The sequence below is a fragment of the Mesoplodon mirus genome (assembly GCF_964341445.2).
Source record: "Mesoplodon mirus genome assembly, chromosome: X".
Taxonomy (NCBI): domain Eukaryota; kingdom Metazoa; phylum Chordata; class Mammalia; order Artiodactyla; family Ziphiidae; genus Mesoplodon; species Mesoplodon mirus.
This window is the reverse complement of record NC_138981.1, coordinates 138,535,406-138,545,925: the sequence shown is the minus strand read 5'-3', so window position 1 is coordinate 138,545,925 and position 10,520 is coordinate 138,535,406. Positions and strand designations below refer to the sequence as shown.

The following is a 10,520-nucleotide window of genomic DNA, read 5'->3' as shown; positions in this document are numbered from 1 at the left end:
TTTCTCTGGAGAGACAACAGAGACAGCAAGGTCTCAGTCACCTGATAGACCCAGGGCAGCACTTTATGAACTGCTGGAAGAGCCCTCTGGGACGTTTTCATCCTCCTCTGGCTCTTTAGTCATTGTTGTACTCCGCCGGTAGTAGAATGCTAGCATCTTTGACTTCTTCTGTGTAGGACCTCTTCCCGAATTCTGACGATGGACTGATTTTGTTAACTCGACCACCTCCTGAATCTGGTCGGAAAACAAAGTGATACAGAAAGATACTGATTTGGGGAAAGAGGATGGGAAGGAGAACTTTGAGAGAATGGCTGTGGATTGAGAAGGGGTTTGTGCCAGGGAAGGGCTGGGTAAGTCTTGGGTGGGGGATGAAGAGGAGGCACGTGAGTCGGGTAATCTGACCTCCTCCATCTTATAGCCCTGGAGTGGAGAATTCATCCTCTCCCTTCTGCGTTGGCCCCCTGGTGTTTGTTGCTCTGACCTCTCGGTGTTTGTCCGTGCATGGCAGTTAGGCTCCTGGGGGACTGTAGTTTCCTCTGCCATGTCAGTAGCAACAGTGTGCTCTACTCCAAGGCTCCTGGCCTCTCTATATATACCCTGCCAGGACAATGAAGAGCCACACCCATCAGCTTTGATTGGTCAGCCAATGGTAGTGCTGGGGTGGCTGTGACATCACAAAGCACCACCCTTGAAGATACGTGGGGGGAGGGGAGGGGTGCAGAGGAGTCTAGGTGCTCTGGTTAGAGAAAGGGAGTGCTTCCTCAACACCCAGTAAAGAGCCTTCCCAAATTGACCTTCCACTCTTCCTCATCTTCTCTGGTTCAATCCTTGTGGTGCACATGTTAGGGAGAAGGTGTTCCCTCCAAACCATTCCACGTGGCCACCCCCATTCAGTGTTTAATTCTGTTGTCTCCCATATCTCATCACCTAGTATTGTGTGGTTTTTAAAAACTTTTTATTTTAGAACAGTTTTAGATTTACAGAGTAATTGTGAAGATCATATTCATACACTCCACAACAAATTTCCCTTCTTAACATTGTACATTAGTATGGTACAATTGTTCAACTTAGTGAACCAACACTGAAACAGTATTATTAACTAAAGTCTGTACTTCATCAGATTTCCTTTTTTTTTTAAATGTTGAGCCTTCTTTTAATTAATTTATTTTTATTTTTGGCTGTGTTGGGTCTTCGTTTCTGTGCGTGGGCTTTCCCTAGTTGTGGCAAGCAGGGGCCACTCTTCATCGTGGTGGGTGGGCCTCTCACTGTCACGGCCTCTCTTGTTGCGGAGCACAGGCTCCAGACGCGCAGGCTCAGTGGCTGTGGCTCACGGGCCTAGTTGCTCTGCGGCATGTGGGATCTTCCCAGATCAGGGCTCGAACCCGTGTCCCCTGCATTAGCAGGCAGATTCTCAACCACTGTGCCACCGTGGAAGCCCCAGATTGCCTTATTTTTTACCTAATGTTCTTTTTCTGTCCCAGGATCCCAACCAAGATTCTACATTAAATTTAGTCATTCCATGTTATAACTTCTTAGGCTCCTCTTGGCTATGACAGTTTTTTAGACTTCTTGTTTTTGAAGACTTTGACAGTTTGGGGTCTTGTGTTTTGTCTTTTACATTAGATCTGCAGATGTTATTGCTCTTATAGGTCAAAGGTTTTATAAGTTTCTTCTTCCAGAGAACCTCAAATCAAGTCAGTACCACCAGTGTTATGGACTTCCCCGTGGCAATGGTTGAACTAATCGCTTGGCTTTGTCACAGAGGTGACACAGATGTTTTTCTCTAGAGGTCTGAGGATCAGGATCATTTTTATTTATGACAGAGGCACAGGGGCAGCAGCAGAAGCATTCTGTAAGGTACTAGTGAGTCATTTACTTTTAGAAGTATGACCTTAGCATCCCACATAGTTAACGGCTCTTCCTCCACACGAGTGACCATCCAATGGACCTGTATATTGAACAGACTGTCAGTCTTTCTCCTGAGCGCTATATAGAAAGGGGGCCAACATGTGGTTGAGACACAACCAGTGTTCACAAGGTAAGAGTCATTTCTTTGAGGTTAGTGTCAGTCACACCTTATTTTGGAATTGAAACACGTGATTTAATCTGAGAATCACAAATAGGTCCAGGTTGAGACACACGATTCAGGACTGCTTTAAGGAAGGTCCCAATCCAATAATCCTTTCACTATATGCCAAGTGGCTAAACTGACTTACTTATGTTGGTCAAAGCTTTAGCAGACACTCAGTAGGACTAACAAATGCAGCACAAAGAAGCAAGTTCAAAGCACAAGCTAGCCAGCAGGCAGTAGCCCAAGTGCCTGTTCACCAGCATACAGCAGAGCCAGTTAGAAAGCCAAAGCAAGAGAAGAAAGACCCCTGGTGGTAAGGGATAGCACCTTGATGTCCTGCTCACAGGACCAGTTGTTGTAATCACACCACAGAGACAGGATGGATCCTTCAACCCAAATTCGGTTTGGATGTCGAGACTGATAACACATACACCTAGAGAGTATGAAAAACTTTACTACATAAGGAGGCTTTCTGGGGAGAGCAGGGCAGGCTCTCAAGCAGGTTCAAGAATGGCTTAAGAGAGCAGAAGAAGGAGATTGGCTTGGCTTTTATGGTGGTGAGGGGATGACGCTGGAGTGTTCCCACACACAGGTCAGGTTTTGCACAGTCTGAACTTCCTCCTGGCCCACAGAAGAGAGAGTACCTGAGCTTTCTTATCAGATATAGGTAAGCAGGGGAAGAGGCAGTGGTAGGGCTCTTTTATAGAATAATGTTGTGTAAATGCAAGGTGCTCAGCACAGTTTAGAATTCTCATAACCATTATAACCACACTTATATTGTTTTCAGTTAAACTGCGTTTCACTAGATTCGTATTTCCCAAATTATGGTCCTTTAAATATTATTTAAGGTGGCTTAGAATTATCTTGGTTCATCACAGAGAAACTGTGTAGAACGAGAAAGGACTGCTAGCATCAGGAGGTCTGACACACTGGTCACAAAAGAGCAGACTTCATTGTACTATCTGCTGAATTATGAGGGGTTTCTAACATGTTTCCCATCCTGGGTGACTACTGTAGCACCCAAAGACTGTAATAATAATTACAGAAACTAACATTTATTGACTACTAACTCTATGTAGGAATTATGCTAAATATCCATATACATAATTAATCCTCGTCACAACCCTATTGAGATAAGTGGCAAAAGAGTGGTTTCTGTCATTTCTGCCAGGACATCTCCACTCCAATTGCAGAAGCAGAAAAGAGCATATAGGAGGGCACATGGGAATATTTATGGGCCAGTCTCAAAAGGGGTATGCATTACTCCTGCTCACATCTCATTAGGAAAAACTCACATAGCCACATCTAACTACAAGAGAAAATGAGAAATGTAGTCTACCTAGTAGAAGAGGAGGACTTAAACGTTGGAGATAAGCTAGCCATCTCTGTCTCCACCATCTTGTTCATCACTCTCCCCAGTATTTACAGTAGAGCCTGGCACATAGTAGGTGGCCATGAATATTTCTGTTGAATGAATGGGTTTGAACTGTTTTGGTCAGTTATAGGGATCAAAAACATATAGAACTTGGTTAAGCAATGGTTTCCTAGATATGACACAAAAAGCAGAAGCAACAAAGAAAGAGTAAATTGGACTACATCAAAATTTTAAAATGTTTTCTTCTGCAAAAAAATACCATGAAGAAAGCAAAAAGGCACACCAAAGAAAGATCCTGGCAAATCATATATTTAATAAAAGTGTAGTATCCAGAATACAGAAAGAACTCTTACAACTCAACAACAAAAATACAAACAACCCAACTGAAAATCAGGTAAAGGACTTAAATAGACATTGTGCTAATGAAGATATACAAATAGCCAACAAACATATGAAAATATGCTCAGTACCATTAGTCGTTAGGGAAATGCAAATCAAAACCACGATGAGATGCCACTTCATACCCACTAGGAGGGCTATAACTTTTTAAAAAAGAAAATAACAAGTATGGACAAGGATGTAGAGAAATTGAAACACTCATACACTTCTGGTGGGAACATAAAATGATACAGCCTCTGTGGAAAACATTTTGGCAGTTACTCAGCAAGTTAAACATAGACTTGCCATATTACCCAATAACTCTACTCCTAGGTATATAATGAAAAGAGTTGAAAAGGAGGCAACAACAACAAAAAACAGGTGAATTGAGCAACACAAAAGCAAAGGGCAAATAACGTTTCAAGAAGTAAAAAATGGTCAACTTTATTAAATACCTTTTACAGGTAATATAGGGACAGACAAACAACGATTGAACTTGTTAGTAGAGAGGTCATTGGTAAATTTGATAAGAAGGAAATTGAAAGAGTGGAAAATATTTTAATATAAACCTGGATGTGTATTAAGGAGAAAATGTGAGATCAGAAAGTGAGGGGCGGATAGACAATTTCTTTTGAGAGTTTTGGTGCTAAGGGGAGGAGAAATATGGGACTACAGCTGGAGGGGGATTTGGTATTAAGAGAGTGTATTTTTAAGAGGGTAGATTCTAGAACGCATCTAGCCAATATAAATGGCTGAATGGAACTGATGATATAAAACACCAAAGGGATAATTGCAGAAGAAAAAATATTGAGAAAGCAAGAGGGGTATTCAGAGCACTAGTAGATGGGATCCGTAGCAAATGTGGAAATGTTGGCTTTCCATGAGAACGAGTAATATTTATAGATTTTACAGTGGAGAAGGAAACGATTATGGTATGATTACAAATGCAGGTAAGATGGTAGATTTGGTGGGGAAGATATAAAAGAATTTTCTCTTGACTCTTCAGTTTTCTCAGTGAAGGATGAGATAAGGGCATAAAATAACAAGAGTGAGGGTAGGGTTTTGAGAAATTGAGGGGAAGATAAAGTATTGGATATTCATTTTGTATAATGGAAATGGGTGTATAATATGGAAGGATTGATAATTTAAGATATGTGGTCAACAATTTAAGGTGAGATCAGTTAGCTTTGTCTTGTAAATTTCTACAGCAACATCCATCACTTGTATATAGGAACAAAGTAGGTAGATAGCTAAATTTAACAAGGGTTGTGGTTTTGCCAGGGAAGTACTAGGGTGGGAAAGTGAGTAGGGAGATGAAGGTTTATGAAAGTAAGTGATACTAATGATAAATTGGTAAGCAATGAGGAAATGCGAAAAGAGAAATGTGGCTGATGCTGAAAAGTAGTAGAATTCACAGACTGGAGTTCAAAATTGAAGAAGTTTTAGAGTTGGGTGTGTGTAGGAGTGTATACCTGCACGTGAGAGAGGTATTTTGCTAGGAAGAATAATCAGTTGTAGCCCAAGAGATGTATGTTTTAAAATCAGGATTTCAGAGTTGCTGTAATCTTTGAGAATGTCAATGTCTAGTGCATGAGCATTAGAGTGAGTGGCTTAAGTATGATGGAAGAAAAATACCATTGGAATTGAGGGCATGAAAGATTTGCAAAGCCAAAAATGCTGGATGAATATCCACATAGATGACAGATGTTGATGGTGGCAGTACTAAAAGTGGAGAAGAAGATCAGGAAAGTGTCTAACGAATGAAGGTAAAGAAATAGATGGCGTAGCACATGATATTATCTAATAGCAAGAACTACAAATGAGCTCTGAATTTTGAAAGAGAAAGGAGCAGAAATGGTTTGAAAGTGACAATGAGTCGACTCCTTGGGGTATGTGAAGAAAACTAACGTTTGCTCAAGAGGACTGCAGGGGAAGTGATTTCCTCAAGGCACAGCCATATTCCAGTCATAAAACAGAGATTAAGGGAACACTGAGAGAAGAACTTGAAGCTACTGGGGAGTTTCTTAATGATAGACTATGAGTTACAGAGGGCAGGAAAGAAGGGCTCATGAAGTTGGGGAGAGAGTTGAGTCCAATTTTGTCAAGTGCAGAGTAATACGTGAATAAGGGTCTAGTTAATGATGGATAACCTGCAGGGTGGTGACTTAAGTAAAAGTGATAAGACAAGATGGACCTTGTGACTGCATGGCAGATTGGGAGGTGAGTAAAGCCCTCCAGACTGGAGACTGCTTAATCTAGGCTGACCTAGAACTAAGAAGAATCCAGAAACACCATTGAAACCTGTTTCCTCTAAATATCATGTATCCTGTAGGATGATCCAGCATTTCAAAGATAGACTAGTAAGGACATCTAAGAGGGTAGGCTTGAAAGGAAACTAGTGTGTTTGCTCAAGAGTGTGAGTGTGTATGAAAAATATCAACAGCAAATTCTAATGTCAGAGGGTTGCTACTATAGGCTTATGGAGCCATGCACTATTCTTGGACAACCCAAGATGCCTGCACAGATGTGGCCCAGATGCAAGCACCAACACTTACTGGGCACCTGTAAAGCCAAAGCTGGGGAAGATGGAAGGCCCAGGGGAAGTGGTATTATCCCAATACAGGAATGTATTTACTTAGGCTTCCTAAATGGCAGGTGGACAAAACATGGAAGCAAGGAAATTAAGCTTCTTTTTGCCTAACATCTCTCCTCAGGAAGAAGTACTTGGAGTTGTATTTCCTACATAAATTCACCTGCTAAAACTCCAGGGAGCTCATCAGTGGGCAGATGTTCCCACCTAAGTATGGTCACCAGCAAACATTTAATCAAAATCATGGCTGCATCTGGCTCACATTAAAAGGGTTCTCTTTGTCACTGTCTTTTAAAAGAACAATTCCCCATGCTTATAAATCCAGGCTCAGAACATCAATTCAACCAACCTCAGGAGCCTTGTGGCTACACCTTCCTGCTGGGAATCAGCATCGTCCCCAGAGAATCAATTTGAGGAGTATTGCCAAAGTGTTTTCATTTTCAGTGTTTATCCACTGGAATGTCTAGGAGTGAAGAACAGACAGGGCAATACAATCCTAAGATTCAATTTCTTTCATCAAATACAAACAGTGTATATGAGCATCAAGGCAAGAGGATGGAGGACTTTAACTGAAATTCCAATAGAGATCTAAGCGCAAATCCTGGAACCATCCCATGCTAGCATTGTGAGTTAGAATAGGTACTTAACCACTCTGAGCCTGTTTTCTGATCTCTAAAAAAAAAAAAAAAAAGAGAAGGATAATATCTCATACAGCTGTTGCAAAGATCAACTCAAATAATTCATGTAAAGAATAGAGGACAACAACCTACAGAATGGGAGAAAATATTTGTAAATCATGTATCATAAGGGATTTTTATTCAGAATATATAAAGAACTCTTACATGCCAGTGAGAAGAAGGTAAATAACCCAACTTTTAAAATGGGCAGAAGATCTAAATAGACATTTCTGCAAGGAAGATATACAAATGGCCAGCAAGCCCATTAGAGATGCTTGACATCATTATTCATCAGGAAAACACAAATCAAAACCACAGAAAGATACCATTTCATACCCATTCGGATGGCTAGAATCAAAAATCTAATCATAACTGTTGGTGGGGATTTAGAGAAATCAGAACCATCATTCACTGTTAGTGAGAATGTAAGATGGTATAGCTGCTTTGGAAAAGTTTGGTAGTTTCTCAGAGGGTGAAACAGTGTTACTGTATGACCCACTTGTAGGTATATTCCCAAGATAAATGAAAATATATGTCCATACAAAAACTTGTACATAAATATTCACAGCAGCAATATTCATAATACTCAAAGATGGAAACAACCCAAAGGCCCATCAACTGATGAATGGATAAGCAAAATGTGGCAAATCCATACAACAGAATATTATTCAGACATCAAAAGGAATGAACAACTAATATCTGCTACAACATGGCTCAACCTTAAAAACATTATGCTAAGTGAAAGAAGTCAGTCACAAAAGACCACACATTATGTGATTCTATTCATATGAAATGCTCAGAACAGGCAAATCTATAGATACAAAATAGATCAATAATTGCTTAAGGCTGAGGCAGAAGTTGCTGGGAGCATAGGGGATTAATAGCTACAAGATACAAGGGTTTCTTTTTGAGGTGTTGAAAACGTTCTAAAATAGACTGGAGGGAACTTCAAGACGTCGGAAGAGTAGGACGTGGAGATCACCTTCCTCCCACAGATACATCAGAAATACATCTACACGTGGAACTGCTCCTATAGAACACCCACTGAACGCTGGCAGAAGACCTCAGACCTCCCAGAAGGCAAGAAATCCCCCCACTTAGCTGGGTAGGGCAAAAGAAAAAAGAGAAAACAGAGACAAAAGAATAGGAACGGGACCTGCACCAGTGGGAGGGAGCCGTGAAGGAGGAAAGGTTTCCACACACTAGAAGCCCCTTCACTGGCGGAGACTGCAGGTGGCGGAGGGGGGCAGCTTCGGAGCCACGGAGGAGAGCGCAGCAACAGGGGTGAGGAGGGTAAAGCGGAGAGATTCCGGCACAGAGGATCGGTGCCGACCGGCACTCACCAGCCCGAGAGGCTTGTCTGCTCACCCGCCGGGGCGGGCGGGGGCTGGGGGCTGAGGCTCGGGCTTCGGTCGGAGCGCAGGGAGAGGACTGGGGTTGGCAGTGTGAACACAGCCTGAAGGGGGTTAGTGCGCCACGGCTGGCCGGGAGGGAGTCCGGGGAAAAGTCTGGACCTGCCGAAAAGGCAAGAGACTTTTTCTTACCTCTTTGTTTCCTGGTGCGCGAGGAGAGGGGATTCAGAACGCCGCTTAAAGGAGATCCAGAGACGGGCGCGAGTCGCGGCTGAAAGCGCGGACCCCAGAGACGGGAGTGGGACGCTGAGGCTGCTGCTGCCGCCACCAAGAGGCCTGTGTGCGAGCGCAGGTCACTGTCCACACCTCCCTTCCGGGAGCCTGTGCAGCCCGCCGCTGCCGGGGTCCCGGGATCCAGGGACGGCTTCCCTGGGAGAGCGCACGGCGCGCCTCTGGCTGGTGCAACGTCACGCCGGCCTCTGACGCCGCAGGCTCGCCCCGCCTCCGTGCTCCTCCCTCCCCCCCGGCCTGAGTGAGCCAGAGCCCCCGAATCAGCGGCTCCGTTAACCCCGTCCTGTCTGAGCGAAGAACAGACGCCCTCAGGAGACCTACACGCAGAGGCGGGGCCAAATCCAAAGCTGAGACCCGGGAGCTGTGCGAACAAAGAAGAGAAAGGGAAATCTCTCCCAGCAGCCTCAGGAGCAGCGGATTAAAGCTCCACAATCAACTTGATGTACCTTGCATCGGTGGAACACCTGAATAGACAACGAATTATCCCAAATGGAGGAGGTGGACTTTGGGAGCAACGATATATATATATATATATATATTTTTTTCCTTTTTCTCTTTTTGTGAGTGTGTATGCGTATGCTTCTGTGTGTGATTTTGTCTGTGTAGCTTTGCTTTTACCATTTGTCCTAGGGTTCTGTCTGTCCATTTTTTTTAGTATAGTTTTCAGCGCTTGTTATCATCGGTGAATTTGTTTCTTCGTGTGGGTTTTCTCTTCTTTCTTTCTCTTTTTTTAAATTACTGAAAAAAATTTTAATAATAAATTTTGCCCAGCTCTGCCCAGCATCGGTCCTTGCCCCAGACCTCAGATCCATGTCCTCCCACTTAGGCCCCCTCCCCGTGAACCCTGCCCACCCAGAGTCCTCTCCACGAAAGCGGAAAAGAAAGCAAACGGCTTCACTACTGAATAAGCATTAAACCCAACTGCCTGCCATGCCCATCTCAGACCGCTGCTCATGAGACTGCAAGGCCAGAAGGAAACCTCAGCCTTTTATCCAGCCAGGCAGCACTTCCTAAGATCGCCCTTCCTAGCTCAGGGCAAGTTCTCCTGGTAATCAGGGTGGCCCTCAGTGCTGGTGAATTACCTTTATCCTCAGGACAATGAGAGCTTTCTCTTGGCCTGTAGGGGAGCTAGGGTACCTTCCTGAAAGTTTTCATTTCAAGGAGGTGGTGCTGGGGCTCTGAAGAAGAGCCTTCCTGGGGTGTAAGGCCGGCAGGAGGCTTATTTAGGTTTACAAAGATTTACATACATCTCAAATGGCCATTTGAGATGTATGTAAATCATCTCCCCGATTCACGAAGGGGGCGGTGGCTCACCTAAGTGCTCTGAGGAAAGGGAGATGAGAAAGCTTTCCTTCCAGCAGCTCGGCTGAAGCTTTGCCAGTGTCTCCACTGCCAGTCTCAGCCTGCAGGGCTCCTGCAGCCCCGCGCCGGCCCTCAGGCCCTCGGAGGACTCCAGCCTGTGGACTCGTTGGGCCGGTGATGGGGGAGCTCCTGCAGAAGGCTGCACAACGTCTCCCCTCGGCCGCCCTGTGGATCCTCAGGTGCTGCCCCACCGGACCCGCCTCTCCAGGGACACTCGGAAGTCTGATGAATTGCTTGATGAAGGGCTCGGCGTCCTGAGCACACTCAGCGCGTGGCCTCTCAAAGGCCCACGGTGGATTGTCGCTTCTCACGGTCACCAAGCTTAGCACAACTGGGGCTCTGGGGAAAGGAAGTGCTCTCGGCAAGCCTGCAGTAAGCCTTCCAGGGACGGGATATGTCGTCTCTAGAAAGGCCTAGCGTGGGG

General features: G+C 44.3%; 1 long non-coding RNA gene across 1 annotated transcript; it reads right to left on the bottom strand.

Annotated features, from left to right (window-relative positions):
• Positions 1 to 396: 396 nt before the first annotated feature.
• On the bottom strand, positions 397 to 8,876 carry LOC309797130. The gene is made up of 4 exons (XR_014292553.1): positions 8,636 to 8,876; positions 6,764 to 6,877; positions 2,399 to 2,504; positions 397 to 597 (listed from the first exon to the last, which is right to left on the bottom strand). It is a non-coding gene; the product is annotated as an uncharacterized lncRNA (long non-coding RNA).
• Between the last annotated feature and the right edge of the window lie 1,644 nt (positions 8,877 to 10,520).